The sequence below is a fragment of the Gracilinanus agilis genome, chromosome 2, assembly GCF_016433145.1.
Source record: "Gracilinanus agilis isolate LMUSP501 chromosome 2, AgileGrace, whole genome shotgun sequence".
NCBI classification, from domain to species: domain Eukaryota; kingdom Metazoa; phylum Chordata; class Mammalia; order Didelphimorphia; family Didelphidae; genus Gracilinanus; species Gracilinanus agilis.
Genome location: NC_058131.1, coordinates 502,068,700 through 502,087,155, shown reverse-complemented (window position 1 = coordinate 502,087,155; position 18,456 = coordinate 502,068,700). Strand labels below are relative to the sequence as shown.

Sequence of the window (18,456 nt, the reverse complement as noted above, 5' to 3'; positions counted from 1 at the left end):
CCAGTAAAGGACCCTACCACCTGCTAAGACAACTTTGAAACAATGCTAAAATTTTGTAAGTTTTTTCCTTGATATCTAACTTTTCATTGCCTCACTAAAGAGCCTACTTTTTGATCCTTTCTTCTGGAGCTGAGGAGAATGTATCTAACCAGTCTTCCACAAAATAATACTTCAAGAACAATAAGTGAAGATAGCTATTATTTTGAATTAGCTTCTATTTTTTTTACCCAAGTTAAACCCATTTCCTTCAATCAGCACTCATATGACAGAGGCTTGAAGTCCTTCATCATCCCGGTTGACCATTTCTGAAAGCTTTTCAGCTTATCAATGTCCTTTCAAAACCATGTTACTCAGGACTGATCAAAATCATAGAAGTCAAGAGTTTGAAAGAAACTTAAATTCCAGTTGATATTCAGAAGTAATATCCACTATAACATCATCATCCTCTGCATATTTAGCATTGATATAATGCCTCAAGGTTTGTAAAGAGTCTTATATTGTTATGTTATTTGATCCTCACAACAACCCTGGAAATAATTGCTATTATTATTTCCATTTTACAAATGAGAAAATGAGAAAACAGAGAATTCCATGTTGTGTGTGAGGCCTGATTTGAACTCAATTTATTCTGATTCTAAGCCCAGAACTCTTTCTACTATATACCATCTAGCTCTCTCTAACATACCTGAAGACTTATCACATCCAACCTTTGCTTGAAAACCCCCAAATAAGGTAACCTAACATCTCTTTGTGCAGCCTCTTCCACTTTTCAGTAGCTTTAGGTGTTCTTCTGACAATCCAAGATCACATTCATTTTTGTGGTTTTGCAACATACTATTGATTCAAATAGACCTTGTAGTCCACTGACACCACCAGACCCCTTTTTCAGAATAGCCTCTTCCATCTTAAACTTGGGGAGTTGGTTTTTTGTATGTAAGAGCAAGATTTTACATTTATTTAACCCTACTGAATTTCCTCTAGCCTGTCAAAATCATTTTAGATTTCAACTGTCATCTAGTATTTAATTTTCCCTCCCATCATTGAGTCAAACAACTTTGCCATAATCCAAGTCATTGATAACATTGTACACACCACAGAACCAAGTACAGACCCCAGTCAAATCAATTTCTCACCATCTTCCAGATAGAAATAGCATAAAATATTTTATCAAAAGCTTTGTTAGAAATAAGTGATATATATTTAAAATCATCAACAAACATCATCTGCAATGGGCATAAATTAGAAACATTCCCAATAAGATCAGGAGTGAAACAAGGATGCCCGTTGTCACCTCTATCATTTAACATTGTACTAGAAACACTAGCAGTAGCAATTAGAGAAGAAAAAGAAATTGAAGGTATTAAAATAGGCAATGAGGAGACCAAGCTATCACTCTTTGCAGATGATATGATGGTCTACTTAAAAAATCCTAGAGAATCAACTAAAAAGCTAGTGGAAATAATCAACAACTTTAGCAAAGTTGCAGGATACAAAATATAAATGCACATAAATTATCAGCATTTCTATATATTTCCAACACATCACAGCAACAAAAGTTAGAAAGAGAAATTCCATTTAAAATCACCCTAGGCAATATAAAATACTTAGGAATCTATCTGCCAAGACAAACACAGAAATTACACAAACACAACCACCAAACCCTTTCCACACAATTAAAACTAGATCTAAACAATTAGAAAAACATTGATTGCTCATGGGTAGGACGAGCTAACTTAATAAAAATGACCATCCTACCCAAACTAATTTGCTTATTTAGTGCTATACCTATCAACCTACCAAAAAACTTTTTACTGAATTAGGAGAAACTATAACAAAGTTCATTTGAAGAACAAAAGACCAAGAATATCAAGGAAAACAACAACAAAAAATATATGAAGGAAGATGGCCTAGCAGTACCAGATCTTAAACTGTACTATAAAACAGTAGTCATCAACACAATATGGTACTGGCTAAGAGACAGAAGGGAGTATCAGTGGAATACTAGAGGTAAGTGACCTCAGCAAGACAGTCTATGATAAACCCCAAGAACCCAGCTTTTGGGGCAGAAACCCACTATTTGACAAAACTGCTGGGAAAATTGGAAAACAATATGAGAGAAATTGGGTCTAGATCAATATCTCACACCCTATACCAAGATAAACTCAGAATGGGTAAATGACTTGAATATAAAGAAGGAAACTATAAGTAAATTAGGTGAGCACAGAATAGTATACTTGTCAGATCTTTGGGAAAGGAAAGATTTTAAAACCAAGCAAGAGTTAGAAAAAAATTACAAAATATAAAATAAATAATTTTGACTACATTAAAGTAAAAAGTTTTTGTACAGACAAAACCAATTCTACAAAAATTAAAAGGGAAGCAACAAATTCGGAAAAAAAATCTTTATAACAAAAAACTCAGAAAAGGTCTAATTACTCAAATATACAAGGAGCTAAATCAATTGTACAACAAATCAAGCCGTCCCCCAATCGATAAATGGGCAAGGGACATGAATAGGCAATTTTCAGATAAAGAAATCAAAAGTATCAATAAGCACATGAGAAAGTGTTCTAAATCTCTAATAATTAGAGAAATGCAAATCAAAACAACTCTGAGGTATCACCTCACACCTAGCAGATTGGCTAAAATGACAGCAGGGGAGAGTAATGAATGTTGGAGGGGATGTGGCCAAATTGGGACATTAATGCACTGCTGGGGGAGTTGTAAACTGATCCAACCATTCTGGCTGGCAATTTGGAACTATGCTCAAAGAGTGCTAAAAGAATGCCTGCCTTTTGACCTAGCCATAGTGCTGCTTGGTTTATACCCCAATGAGATAATAAGGAAAAAGACTTGTACAAAAATATTTATAGCCACTCTCTTTGTGATGGCAAAAAATTGGAAATGCTTCGATTGGGAAATGGTTAAACAAATTGTGGTATCTGTTGGTGATGGAATACTATTGTGCTCAAAGGAATAAGGAACTGGAGGAATTCCATGTGAACTGGAATGACCTCCAGGAATTGATACAGAGTAAAAGGGGCAAATCCAGGAGAACATTATACACAGAGACTGATACACTGTGATACAATCAAACATAACAGACTTTTCTACTGGCAGCAATGCAAGAATCCAGAGCAAAGCTGAGGGACTTATGAGAAAGAAAACTAGCCACATTCAGAGGCAGAACTGTAGGAGGTGAAACACAGAAGAAAAGCAACTGCTTGAACACATGGGCTGATGGGGATATTATTAGGGTTGTAGACACTAAACAGATAACTCTAGTCCAACTATCAATAATATGGAATTAGGTCTTAATCAATAATACATGTAAAACCCAGTGGAATTGTGCATTGGCTAAGTGTGGTTAGGGGCATTTGGGGGAGAGGGAAAGAACATGAAACATGTAACTATGGGAAAATACTCAAATGAAAATTTAAAAAAAAATCTTCATTAGAGGCTAGGTAATCACATAGCATTGCCTTCAGTGATTAATTTATTAATCCTATCAAAAAAGGAAATGAAGTTAGTCCAGCATGACCTGTTCTTGTTTTTAGAACTACTTTATAGGCTTCATTTCTAAATTTGTTTAACTTTCACTCATTTAAAAGTGAACTCATTCCTCTATGTTAGAAATTGACCCATTATTTGCTCCTGGTTTTTTCCTCCATATATAATATGCCATAGAAATTGTGATCAATAATGGGCTTGGAGTGAGGAAAACTTGGTTAACAATCCCTTTAAATTCTAGCTATGTGACCCTGGGCAACTGGCATGACCTGTTTTTGATGAAGCCATGCTGACTCTTCATAATCATTTCCCTTTCTATATGTTCACCTTGATATCTTTAATGGTATATTCTAGAGGGTTATATTCAAGAACTCAGTGCTCCAGATGTGTATGGGGGTATTCAGGGAGGATAGCACCGCTGGTGAAAGGATTTACCAAGCCCTTTTCAGGATACCTTTGGTGTCTACCTGTCACCCAACTCTCACCTGTGGCTTCAAGGAGCTGTAGAATTCTCAGTGGCCAGACCCTGTAAAACACTCTAGATAGACAGGCTAAACTAGATTAAGGGGAACCAACAGGCCTCAAACCCATTGGTGAGTTTGGAGTATATCTACCCTGAACATGTGAAGGCTTCCTCCAGTAGAATGGGTGGTTAAGAACAGTTTATCCCAATGGCCATGAAAGTAGTTGAAGGTAGGCACGATGGAGAGCTTCGGGCTTCCTCAGACATCAAAGACACCAAAGTAATCTACTGCATCCTAGATGATTGCCAGTCATATTGACTTTTGTCTTACCACTGAACTTCAGTGGCTTTGGAGAGACAGTGAGGTTGGTGACTTGTGGAAGTCTACCTCACTTAAATCCAATTCATGGGAAAGTCAAGACATCACATGATATGATTGATAATCTTCAAAAACCAAAGGCAAACAACTCCAGATGTGGTGTAACCAGGGCAGAGGACAAAGGAACTCTTGGCATCTTTTTCTTAGAGGTCATGCCTCTCTATGGCCTAATAATATACTTCTTGTTTTTACTACCCCATTACACTGCTGAATTGTTGTCTTTTTCAGACAGACTTGTCTAGCCATGCCTCTTCTGTCTTTATTTGCAAAGAATAAATTTGAGACAAAAGTTTTTAAGACTTTACATTTATTCTATTTAAATTCCATTTTAATAGTAATAACCTAGGGCTCTAGCCAGCATGATTAGAACAAGTATGGCATCTATATTAGTGAAATCATAGATCCCTTGAAGCATCCGAGTACTGATTTTCCTTATTCCAAAAGACCCACAAAGCCTTTATCAGGGTCAGATTATTACATGGCCATTTTTCTCATTGCTAGTTTGGACATCAGCTCAGAAGATATGTCTAACTGCATTAACCATTTATTAACACCTTATTTATGGAACACAGGTAGTATAACTGTAGTAGAGAGGCTGTGCATCTCTGGGCAAGCTAAGCACTCACACTCAGTGGTATCTATTCCCTAAGGCTAGTTTCACAATCAAAATGGCCCTTTTCCCCAAGCCTTTCTGGGAAATGAGAACGAATTGCAAGAAATGCAGTGCAAATTGTGGAAGGTCAGTACATTAGTAACATAGGAGATGAAATGGGTTCAGGAAAAAAAGGTATAAGTTCTAGGAAAATATAAACGAGAGAGAGGTTTTCCCTGCAAATGTGGTGGTCAGTACTAGATTAGTGAGGCCCAGTGACCATATAAGCATTATATGTAATTTTATAGTTCCATCTGGCAATGGATTTTTAAGTCTTACAAATGTTAATTAAATCTCAAGTGAACAATACATTGGTGCTTTCTAGAGAAAGAAACTGACACTGAAAGATTAAGTATTTTGCCTGACTCTATAGCATATAAACTCCAGAAATAGAATTAGTATACATCTTTTGTGTTAACCAGTCATTTGTTCTCATTATTAAACATTCAGAATTCCCTTGAAATACCCATTATAGACATGGACCTCTCAGATATTTCTTAACCACAACTAGCTTCTGGTTTCCACTATGTGAAATCCCAAATGGGTTTTAAATAATTGCAATTTCTTGCCTTTTCACACCATAGGTGTTAATTCATCTGAAAATACTGCTTATAATCAGGACATCGCATATAAGTGGTATTTGCAAACCTTTTATTACAAATATATTGGTAAAAATTAGTTCTAAGTATTCCCTAACTAATATGTGAAGTAGATTCATTTTACATGGCACTTTGCATTTTATTTAAATAGTGGTCTTCTCATAAGTGGATGGGGAAGGAAGTATAAATATTATTATCCCTATTTTGAAAAAGAAAAAACCAAAGTTCAGAACAATCAACAGTTTTAGAATCACATGATCCTAGAGCTAGAGCTAAAAAAGACCTTGCATGCCATCTAGTCCAACCACCTCCTTTTAGAAGTGAGGAACCTGAGGCCTATGTAAGAAGTCAAATACACAGTTTCAGAGAAGCCCAGGAAGACTTGTCTGAACTTATGCTGAGTGACATGCATAGAACCAAAACAATTTATACAGTAACATTATAAAGGCAAGCAACTTTGTAAGAGTGGCCAACTTGACTACTCTGATTAAGACAGCGATCCAATCATATGTAGTAGACTTTGCTACTAATAGCAAGGGAAAAGAGGAGGGAAAGAACATGAATCAAGTAACCATAGAAAAATACTTAAATTTTTTTAAAAGGCAAAAAATAAAAAAGGGCAATCCAAGACAATTCCAAAGGACCCAAGATGACAAATGTTATTCCCCTCCAGAGAGAGAACTGATGAACTCTGAATGCAGATCAAAGCATACTTTTTTACTTTCTTATTTTGTGTGGGTATTTTCTTTTGCAACATGTCTAATATGGAAATGTTTGGCATGGCTTCACATATATAGCCAATATCATATTGCTTGCTTTCTCAAGTCCAAGTGGAGGAGAGGGAGGGAGAAGAGAATATGGAACTCAGAATTTTAGCCGCCATCTCATTACCATGGCTCAAGCCATACCATACTGGACCCTGAATCAGGCCCCCTTTAGAGGTTGATTATTCATCCTAGTGACCGCAGAAACAGAGCCCCATCACACAGTCTGAGGTCAGTTTTGTAAGTTTAACAGACTCCCTTTACTTAAGTGCCAGGTACCAAACAGCAAACCTGAAATTTATCCATTTTGTTCTGCCATTGTGATAATAAAGTGGAAGTGGAAACTGATTCTGACATGGTATCCTGGATTTCAAAAGTTAAACATTACAGATAAGTGGTAATTCCTGTGACTGGCTTTCTGATGGCTATGTACCACATTGGGAATATTGTGATGAGTTTCAGTAGTTGAGTTGTTTTGTTTTTTTTGACTACTGATTTTTTTCCAGTGAATTTTAAAAAAATTCTCCAGCACACAACTAGCTCTTTAAAATTGGGGTTACAGATAAACGAAACACATTTCCTCCTCTGAAAAGTGTTAGGGGCCAACACTTGAGACAATATAAACATCAGAGGTATTTTTGATGACTTTGAACTGGCTTAATTTTTTTAATATAGTGAATTGGGAATGAGTGTGAATATCAAATTAACTTCTGTTAACAAAAAGGAAAAAAGACATTGCATTGATGAATAGGGAAGCTGTCTCTACTGTTATGTTGAAAGCATTTATGAATGAGTATAATTTCTCCCTTGATTTATAATTGGTCCCTATGAGAGAAGTCAATTACTTCATGTGTAATGGGCTTCAAAAGGCAGAAGTGTAAAGTATTTTTTATCCTTATACATGTAGGTTTGCTTTTATTCAGCAGTGGAAAAATAAACAAAATGAATACTTTAATCTAACTTGCAGAGCACTTGAAACAATGAACTGCATTATAAAGATAGCTGCAATAAGCCTCCCACAGGAAGCCCCTTAAGCTTGCAGCATCATTAAATAAAAAGACTAAATGGGAGAGAAAGAGCTGGTAAACATTCTTCAGTTCGTTACTAAAATTTCAGAGAGAACATCTTACTGAGCCTTTCCTGAAAGATTATTTGTGCCCAGGTTTTTGGAATATTTTTCAGTGATGGCAAATTTCTTTCTTTTGTATTTCGCATAAGTTTTAATGTATATCCAATGCCTCATCATAGCATGGACATGACCCTGTATTCTGTATCCCTAACCATCCTCTCCATCACTGACTTAATTCTCTCACATGCCATACACCACATTGTTCAAAAAGTGATAATTGGAACATTCCTCACTCCCCACAATCACTTTTAGACACTTTTCTACCATACTCATCAACCCTTCTATTTGAAATTCACTTTATTTACATTTTCCAACCTATACAGATCATTGTTGCTCATATATATTGGCCTCCCATGTCATTCTCTTTAATTTCTGAAGGAGTTCAACACCTGACTCTGTTCTCTACTAATCTTTAACTCTTGTTGGCACATAGGAAATTTTACTATCTGTGCTACTGCCATTACCAGTAACTTAACTTCCCATTTTCTCTACCTTCTTAAAACCCATGACCTACAGATCTATACATTTGGAAAAATATTAATTGTTCATGGGGAGGCCAAGCTAATATAATAAAAATGACAATTCTCCCTAAATTAATTTATTTATTCAGTGCCATACCAATCAAACTACCAAATAATTATTTTATAAAACTAGAAAAAATAATAAAATTCATCTGGAAGAACAAAATGTCAAAAATATCAAGGGCATTAACTTTTTTTAATGTAATGGAAGGTAGCCTAGCAGTACTAGATCTCAAACTGTACTATGGAGCAGGAATCATCAAAAATAGTCTGGTACTGGCTAAGAAATAGAGTGGTCAATCAATGGAATAGATTAAAACCCATGACTCAACCTACACCACTCATGTGCCTAAAACATGGATCTTTCTGTTACCCACAGATGTTGCCCTTACATGTCCAAAAAGAGTAACCATAACCTCCTGTCATTCCATCTATCTTTATGTCTCTCCCTTCCCAACCCTATTCCTCTTTATCATCACTTCCAGTCCCTCTCCCCTCCATATTGTCCCTGGCCAATATTCCTACCCTGACCACTAATTGCCCAGTTCTGTGGAGTCAGAGGACCTGGGATCAAATGATATCACTGATTCATACTACTTCTGTTGACCTTGGACATGTCACTGTGCCTACTTGGGCCTCAGTTTCCTAATTCATAGAATGAGGGAGTTTGTTTACATGACCTATGAGGACCACATCCAACTCTAGATCTGTGATACTAAACAAAGGGATTTTATAAGAATCAGTTTATTGTAGAATGCTTAGACTATTACTCAGGTTTCACCCCTACATGTGGGATTTTGAACAGCCTTTTTTTATTGCAATATCTCTTTGAGTATACCTTAGATAAATAATCTCACCAAGAGCTAGTCTTGTCTTAGAAGTGATTATGTCTATTGTTGTGTTCAGTCATTTCAGTCCTGTCTGATTCTTCTTTTCTTGGACAGAGATACTAGAGTGATTTGCCATTTCCTTCTCCAGCTCATTTTTGTGTGAGGAAACTGAGGCAAACAGAGTGATTTGCCTGGGTCACACAGCTAGTGTCTGAGGTCATATTTGAATCCAGGGCTTCCCTTCTCCAAGCCCAATGCCTCACTGCCCACTTAAATCTATAGTATAGGCATAAAACTTAGAAACCAGCTGTACTGAAAAAAAGACGAAGAATCTGGGACTTATTAAAAATTTTTGATGATTTGAAACATATATTTTAAAGGCTATAGTTTCCTTCCAATAATAAATTTTCCTTTTACATATATACAAATAAATTTTCCTCTACAACCAGACTGAAAATTACACATTTATTTCAGGTTAGTCAATAGAACTCCAAATTCATCATAACATCTTGTTTTTCAGAGGCTGCTTTCATTTCCCAATAGAGTACTTCCTATATCAGAACTTATTTCCTATTTGAAAAGTAACTCTGTGACTTACTAGCTGTTGGACGCAATTTATCTTTCACACATTTGCGGCCAGTGTCAACAGTTCCCACCTACTTAGATACTATAAAAGTCTCCTCACAGAATGGTAAGATCAGAGAAGAAAAAAGTTTGCAAAATATTTAAATCAGCTAGGTATTACAATGGATAGAGTGTTAGACCTGGAGTCAGGAAGTCCTGAATTCAAAACCCTCCTGTGACCTCTGTTTGCCTCAGTTTCCTGATCTGTAAAACTGAAAAAAAACATGACCCACTTAGATTGTGAAGATATGCTGAGATAATATTTATACGGTACTTTGCAAATCTAAAAGTGCTATATGATTTTATTAGCATTGTGGTTTTTCTAATTTTAAAAAATTATTTCTCATTTAGGTCTTTATTTGGGGGTATAATTAAAAGAAAATAAAATAGCTACTACTAATCAAGCAGCAACATGTTCTTTCTATTTCCACCAAATCTTTATATAATTTTAATTGAATATACTGGAACATTGATATAATTCAGGGCAGCCTGACAAACATGTATTGACTTCTTCTGATCTACGCACTATAATATGATAGTTGGGAGAATATAAAAGACTCATAAGAATTGATCCCTGCCCTAAAGAAGCTGACACTCTTGGGGAGGCAAGTTAGATAGAGTAGTAAGGCAATATATAAATAGGTATGAGAAGGTGGTACAGACTGCATACCCTAATTTATTTAGAATAAATTAACAGAATGTTCTATTTTTTCTTTTATTGGTACAGTTGTTCCCTTTAAATTTCAATTAACAAACATTAATTCTCCCTTCATCTGAAAAAAAGGAAAGGAAACAAAGTTAGAGAAAGACCTTTATAGCAAATATGAACCATGAAAAGCAAATATTCCAATTTGCCACATCCAAAAATAGAGATTCCTCATCATACATCTGAAGTCCATCACCTCTTTTTCATGTCATCATTCTCAATCCACTAGAATTATGGCTAGGCATTGAATTGTTCAGAGTTCCTACATCAAGCAACTTTGTCTTTACAGTGTTGTTGTTTTATAAATTGTTTTCCTAGATGTGCTCATTTCATTCTTTCTGCCTTAGTTATTACAAGTCTTCCCAGGTCTTTCTAAATAAATGAAACTTTTATCAGTGAAACTTGAGACAAATGTTTTTCTCAGTTAACTGTTTCCCTTCTAATTTTAGCTGTATTGTGAATAATAGAAGCATGAAAAAAGGTATATTATTTTTAATATATTATTTATTTGTTTTTAATGTTCTTTTTTTTTACTTTGGGTTCCAAATTCACTTGTCTTCTTCTCACTGCCCTGATTCAGCTACTGAGAAGGCAAACAATATATCAATTATACATGTGAAATCATGCAAAACATATTTCCTTATTAGTCACATTGCCAAAAAAGAAGAAAAGTAAGAAAATTATACTTAAGTTTTGCACTCATAGAGTTCATCAGTTCTCTGGAGGTGGATAGCATTTTTTTTATCATGAGTCCTCTGGAATTGCCTTGGATCATTGTATTGAACAGTATAGCCAAAATTTGCACAGTTGATCATTACAGTACTGCTGTTATTATGCATAGTGGTTTTTCTCATTCACTTTGCATCAGTTCATATAGGTCTTGCCATATAGGTCTTTCTGAAACTACTCACCTCATCATTTCTTATAGCACAATATAACTCCATCATAGTCATATGCCTCAACTCATTCATTCATTCTCCAATTGATGAGCATTCCCTCATTTTCTAATTTTTCTCTACTCCAAAAAGAGCTGCTATAAATACTTGTGTACATATAGGCACTTTTCCTTTTTCTTTGTTATGTTTGGTATACTGACATAATAGTGGTATTGCTGAATCAAAGAGTATGCAGTTTTATAGCTCTTTGGACATAGTTTGAAGTTGTTCTCCAAAATGGTAGGACCAATTCACTATTCCACTAATAGTTAATTAATGTACCTATTTTCCCTCATCCCCTCCAGCCTTTGTCATTTCTGAAAGATATAAAGTGTTACCCCAAAGTTGTTTTAATTTGCCTTTCTCTAATCAATAGTGATTTAGAACATTTTTCATATGATGAGTGATAGCTTTGATTTTTTCTTTTGAAAATGATATGTTCATATCCTTTCACCATTTACCAATTGGGGAATTACTCTAATTTTCATAAATTTGACTCAGTTCTTTTAATAAATGAAGCTTTTATCAGAGAAACTTAAAAACTTTAAATTTTACTTCATTGTCTATGTTACCTTTTATCAAAATATAGTTTGCTTTGATTATCTCTTTTAATTAGGTATGTTTTTGCTTTTGCTTTATCTAAGATCATGTTTGCTACCCCTGCCTTTTTTTTTACTACAGCTGAAGCATATTTGATTCTATTCTAGCCTTTTATTTTAACTCTGCTTGTCTTTTTGTTTCAAATGTGTCATAAATATCTTATTGCTGGATTCTGCATTCTAATACACTTCACTTTCTGCTTCTGTTATATGGGTTAACTCATCTTGTTCATATTCATAGTTGTTTACTGTGTATTTCCCTTCATCTCCTCTTTTTATTCTTCTCTTTTTTATCTTGTCCCTCCTCAAAAGTCCATTTTGCCTTTAACCATTACCTCCTTTGTTTTGTTTTCCCTTTTATAATACCCTTCCCTTTCTCTTAACCTCTTCCTCTCCTCCCTATTGGATAAGATAGGTTTTTATGAACAAGTAAGTATATATATGTATATATATAATACACACACATACATACATATATATGTATATATATTTATTTATTTATTTTCTTTCTTTGAGCTAGTTCAGATGAGAGTAATATACAAATATTGATTGCCACGCCCCTCCATTTCCTCTTCACTATAAAAGCTCTTCTTTGCCTGCCTCTTCTATGTAAGAAAAATTTTCCCATTCTACATCTCCCTTCCTCTTTTTCCAAGTGCATCCTTCTTTCACACACACCCCTTCATTTTTTTAGAGATCATTTCAATGTAATCAATTCAAAGCCATGTCCTCTATGTCTATAAACTCCTTTTAATTACCTTAATAATGATGAAGTTCTTAGGAATTACATATATTTTCTTACCAAAAAATAATGTATACAGTTTAACCTTATTGAGTCCCTTAAGATTTCTTTTTTGTATTTGCCTTTTTATGCTTCCCTTGAGTCTTGTGTTTATTTGAATGTCAGATTTCTATTCAGCTTTAGTCTTTTCATCAAGAATGCCTAAAAGCTCTTGATTTCATTAAATATCTATTTTCCTCCTGAAGGCTTATTCGCAGTTGTTGAGTAGATCATTCTTGATTGTAATCCTAACTCAATTGCCTCTAGAATATCACAATCTAAGCCCTTTGCTCCTTTAATGTGAAAGCTGTTAGATGTTTCTCATGTTATACTGACTATAACTCCATAATATTTGAAATTTTTCTTTCTGGCTATTTGTAATATTTTCTCCTTCATCTGGAACCTCTAGAATTTAAATAATGATCCTAGGACTTTTCATTTTGGGATCTCTTTCAGTAGGCAATTGGTAAGTTCTTTTTACTCTGGATCTAAGATAGAGCAATTTTCCTTCATAATTTCTTGAATTATGATATCTAGGCTCTATTTTCGATCATAGCTTTCATGTAGTTCATTTTATTAAATTACCTCTCTTCAATATATTTTCTAGGTCAATTGTTTTTTTCCAGTGAGATATTTTATATTTTTGTCTTTTTCTCATTATTTGTTCATGCTTCATAGAGTTATTAGCTTCTACTTGCTCAGTTCTGCTTTTTAAAAAATTATTTTCTCGGGTCAAGATAGCAGCAGAGTAAAAAGCAGCTGCTTGACCTCTCCTAACTCACACATATAGGACTCCTCAAGAAGACATAAAAACAAATCCAGATGAACAAAGGGACCCACAACAGGGCACAGCATTGAAGGTACATCGAATCGGGGCATTTCCATGCTATAAAGGGGTGAAATAGCTCTCACTAAACTGTGAGCTGAGCAACCCCCTCCACCCTATACCACCTAAAGTGCCAAAACCAGCTCAAAAGAGTCAGAGCGAATTTGGGGCACCCATTAAGTCCTTGGCAGCTACCTGGGGTCACCAGGGCCAGCTCCTGAGAGCAGCAAGATTTAAGACCACAAGAAGCTAAAGAACACATGGACTTTGAACATACACCCTGAGCCCAGGCGAACACTCGGATCCTGAGCGCAGGCATGGGCGTGGACCCTGAGTGCAGGCGGATCTTGGGTGGAGACCCAGTGGAGAGGGGTGAACAACTGTGGAAGCTGCACCCTGAGACTGTTAACGGAGCTTCGGGCAGAGGAACAAGCAAGGGGACCACCAGGTGGCTTGACCCTGAGAACAACTAGACCTGAGACATCAGGAGCCTAAAGAGTGCAGACAGACGCTGGGCGTGAGGATAAAGCTGAGAGGGCACTGGGCTAAAAATGGCAAGCCAGACTCAGGAACCCCAGAAGATAAAGATCAGCAAGAAGAAATCTTTAACACTCGACAACTTTTACACAGAGAAAATCCAGACAACAGAGCAAACAGCAGAGGAGAACAAATAATCATATCCAAACCTTCCCAAAACAATGAAAACTGGTCACAAGCTATTGAAGAGTTCAAATCTGAGATGATTAAAAAGATGGAAGAGATCTGGCAAGAAAACAACAGTTTAAAAGGTAGATTTTCGCAATTGGAAAAGGAAAACCAGTCTCTAAAAGCTAGAATTGGGCAATTCGAAAAAGATGCTCCCAAATCAAAAGAATTGATCAGCAAATTGGAGACCAAAAACAAACACCTGGAAAAACAGATAGACCAAATAGAAAAGAAAAATCAAAACATTATAGCAGAAAATCAGTCTCTAAAGACAAGAATTGGACAATTAGAAGCCAATGATCTCTCAAGACAGCAAGAACAAATAAAACAAAGGCAAAAGACTGATAAAATAGAAGGAAACATGAAATATCTCAATGAGAAATTGACAGATCAAGGAAGAAAAGGTCTAGAAGAGACAATTTGAGAATCATTGGTCGTCCTGAAAAATCAGAAATTAATAGAAATTTGGACTCCATACTAAAAGAAATAATTCTGCAAAACTGACCTGAAGTTCTACAACAAGAGGACAATATAGACATTGAAAGGATCCATAGATCACCCTCTACACTAGACCCAGAAAAGACAACTCCCAGGAATATAATAGCCAAATTCAAGAGCTTCCAAGTAAAAGAAAAAATCTTCCAAGAAGCCAGAAAGAGACAATTCAGATATCAAGGACCACCAATCAGGATCACACAGGATCTGGCAGCGTCCACACTAAAAGACTGAAAGGCTTGGAATATGATATTCAGAAAGGCAAGAGAGCTGGGTCTTCAACCACGGATCAACTACCCATCAAAACTGACTATATACTTCCAGAGGAAAGTTTGGGTATTCAACAAGATGGAAGATTTCCAAGTATTTGCACAGAAAAGACCAGGACTAAATGGGAAATTCAATATCCAACCACAAAAATCAAGAGAAATATGAAAAGAAAAATAAGAAACAGAAGGGAAAGAAAGAAAACTCATATTTCTTAAATTTGCCCGTTTAAGGGCTTCAATAAGATCTAATTCTTTGTATTGCTATGTGGAGAAATGTTATGTATAATTCTCTGTAGTGAACTCTATTCACTATTATAGTAATTAGAAGAATTATTCATAGGGAGAGGTTGGAATACTAAATGGTCTAAGATGATATATGGGGGGTGGGAAAGAGGGGATGAGTGAATACTAGAGGACACCAAGAGAAACTTGAATGAATAAGAAAAATAGAATATTCTATTACATACAAAGAGGGCATGGGAAGGAAAGGGGATGAATACTATTATAAGAAGGAGAGGAAGAGAGCATTAAGAGGTAATATTTAAACCTTACTTTCAGTGTAATTAACCCTGAGAGGGAAGAGTAACTATATCCATTGGGATATAAAACTCTACCTAACCCAACCGAGAAAGACAGAAGGGATAAACCAAGGGGAGCAGAGGATTGGGGAGGTCAAAAAAAGGGAGGGGAGAAGAAGGGGGAGGGAATTCATTAGGCCTTAAAAATAAAAAGAGGGGAATAATAAGGTAGGGGGTAGAAAGGGAAGTAAATCAAGGGAGGGGACAGGGGTTACTGGCTTAAAGCAAACCACTGGTTTAAAAGGAAATAGTGTAAGAAGAAGGGGTAGAACTAGGAGAGGATACTAAAATGTTGGCAAATACACAACTGATAATTATAACTCTGAATGTGAATGGGATGAACCTGCCCATAAAACAGAAGGAAATAGCAGAGTGGATTAGAAACCAAAATCCTACCATATGTTGTCTACAAGAAACACATATGAGGCGGGTGGACATCCACAAGTTTAAGGTAAAGGTCTTGAGAAAAGTTTTTTGGGCTTCAAATGAGAAAAAGAAGGCAGGAGTGGTGATCATGATTTCTGACAAAGCCATGGTAAAAATAGATATGATTAAAAAAGACAGGGAAGGTAATTACATCCTGATAAAAGGCAGTATAGATAATGAGGAAATAACAGTGCTCAATATGTATGCACCAAATGGCATAGCATCCAGATTTGTAAAGGAGAAACTGGCAGACCTCAAGAAGGAAGTAGATAGTAAAACCATGCTAGTGGGCGATCTAAATATTCCTCTTTCAGATCTAGATAAATCAAACCAAAAAATAAATAAGAAAGAGATAAGAGAGGTGAATGAAGTCCTAGAAAAATTAGATTTAATAGATATGTGGAGAAAAATAAATAGGGCCAAAAAGGAATACACCTTCTTTTCAGCTGCACATGGTACATTCACAAAGATTGACCATGTAATAGGGCATAGAAACATTGCAAACAAATGCAAAAGAGCAGAAATAATAAATCTTAACCTTCTCAGATCATAATGCAATAAAAATAATAATTAGTAAGGGCACCTGGACAGGCAAATAAAAAACTAATTGGAAATTAAATAATATGATTCTCCAAAACCAATTAGTCAAAGAAGAAATCATAGAAACAATCAACAATTTCATTGAAGAGAATGACAATGATGAGACATCCTACCAAACTCTGTGGGATACAACCAAGGCAGTACTCAGGGGGAAATTTATATCCTTGAGTGCATATATTAAACAAATTAGGGAGGGCAGAGATTAATGAATTGGGCATGCAACTTAAAAAACTAGAAAGGGAGCAAATTAAAAATCCCCAGATGAAAACTAAATTAGAAATACTAAAAATCAAGGGAGAAATTAATAAAATCGAAAGTAAAAGAACTATTGAATTAATAAATAAGACTAGAAGCTGGTATTTTGAAAAAACAGATAAAATAGACAAAGTATTGGTCAATCTAATAAAAAAAAGGAAAGAAGAAAACCAAATTGACAGTATCAAAGATGAAAAGGGAGACCTCACCTCTAATGAAGGGGAAATTAAGGCAATCAATAAAAACTATTTTGCCCAAATATATGGCAATAAATATAGCAATCTAGGTGATATAGATGAATGTTTACAAAAATATAAATTGCCTAGATTAACAGCAGAAGAAATAGAATACCTAAATAATTCCATATCAGAAAAAGAAATTGAACAAGCCATCAAAGAACTCCCTAAGAAAAAATCACCAGGGCCTGATGGATTCACAAGTGAATTCTATCAAACATTCAAAGAGCAACTAATCCCAAAACTATACAAATTATTTGATATAATAAGCAAGAAAGAAGTCCTACCAAATTCCTTTTATGACACAAATATGGTACTGATTCCAAAGCCAGGGAGATCAAAAACAGAGAAAGAAAACTACAGACCAATCTCCCTAATAAACATAGATGCAAAAATCTTAAATAGGATACTAGCAAAGAGACTCCAGCAAGTGATCAAGAGGGTTATTCATCATGATCAGGTGGGATTTATACCAGGAATGCAAGGATGGTTCAACATTAGGAAAACCATCCACATAATTGACCATGTCAACAATCTAACAAACAAAAATCACATAATTATCTCAATAGATGCTGAAAAAGCCTTTGACAAAATACAGCACCCATTCCTATTGAAAACACTGGAAAGTATAGGAATAGAAGGACCTTTCCTAAAAATAATAAACAGTATATACCTAAAACCATCAACAAGCATCATATGCAGTGGGGATAAATTAGAAGCCTTCCCAATAAGATCAGGAGTGAAACAAGGATGCCCATTATCACCTCTATTATTTAACATTGTACTAGAAACACTAGCAGTAGCAATTAGAGAAGAAAAATGAATTGAAGGTATCAAAATAGGCTATGAGGAGACTAAGCTATCACTCTTTGCAGATGATATGATGGTCTATTTAAAAAATCCTAGAGAATCAACTAAGAAGCTCGTAGAAATAATCAACAACTTTAGCAAAGTTGCAGGATACAAAATAAATGCACATAAATCGTCATCATTTCTATATATTTCCAACACACCACAGCAGCAAGAGGTAGAAAGAGAAACACCATTTAAAATCACCCTAGACAATATAAAATACTTAGGAATCTATCTACCAAGACAAACACAGGAATTATATGAAAACAACTACAAAACACTTTCCAAACAATTAAAACTAGATCTAAACAATTGGAAAAACATTGATTGCTCATGGTTAAGACGAGCTAACATAATAAAAATGACTATTTTACCCAAATTCATTTACCTATTTAGCGCCATACCTATCAAGCTACCAAAAAACTTTTTTACTGAATTAGAAAAAACTATAACAAAGTTAATATGGAATAACAAAAGATCGAGAATATCAAGAGAAATAATGAAAAAAATTGTGAAAGAAGGTGGCCTAGCAGTAACAGATGTTAAACTATACTATAAAGCAGTGGCCATCAAAACAATATGGTACTGGCTAAGAGGCAGAAGGGAGGATTAGTGGAATAGACTTGGGGTAAGTGACGTCATCAAGACAGTGTATGATAAACCCAGGGCCCAACTTTTGGGACAAAAATCCACTATTTGACAAAAACTGCTGGGAAACAATA

At 35.3% G+C, this 18,456-nt stretch overlaps 1 protein-coding gene across 1 annotated transcript in view; it reads left to right on the top strand.

Annotated features, from left to right (window-relative positions):
• Nucleotides 1-18,456, top strand: part of EFCAB11 (EF-hand calcium binding domain 11) — a 185,181-nt gene that overhangs the window by 105,126 nt on the left and 61,599 nt on the right. The gene's annotated exons all lie outside the window — the stretch shown is intronic.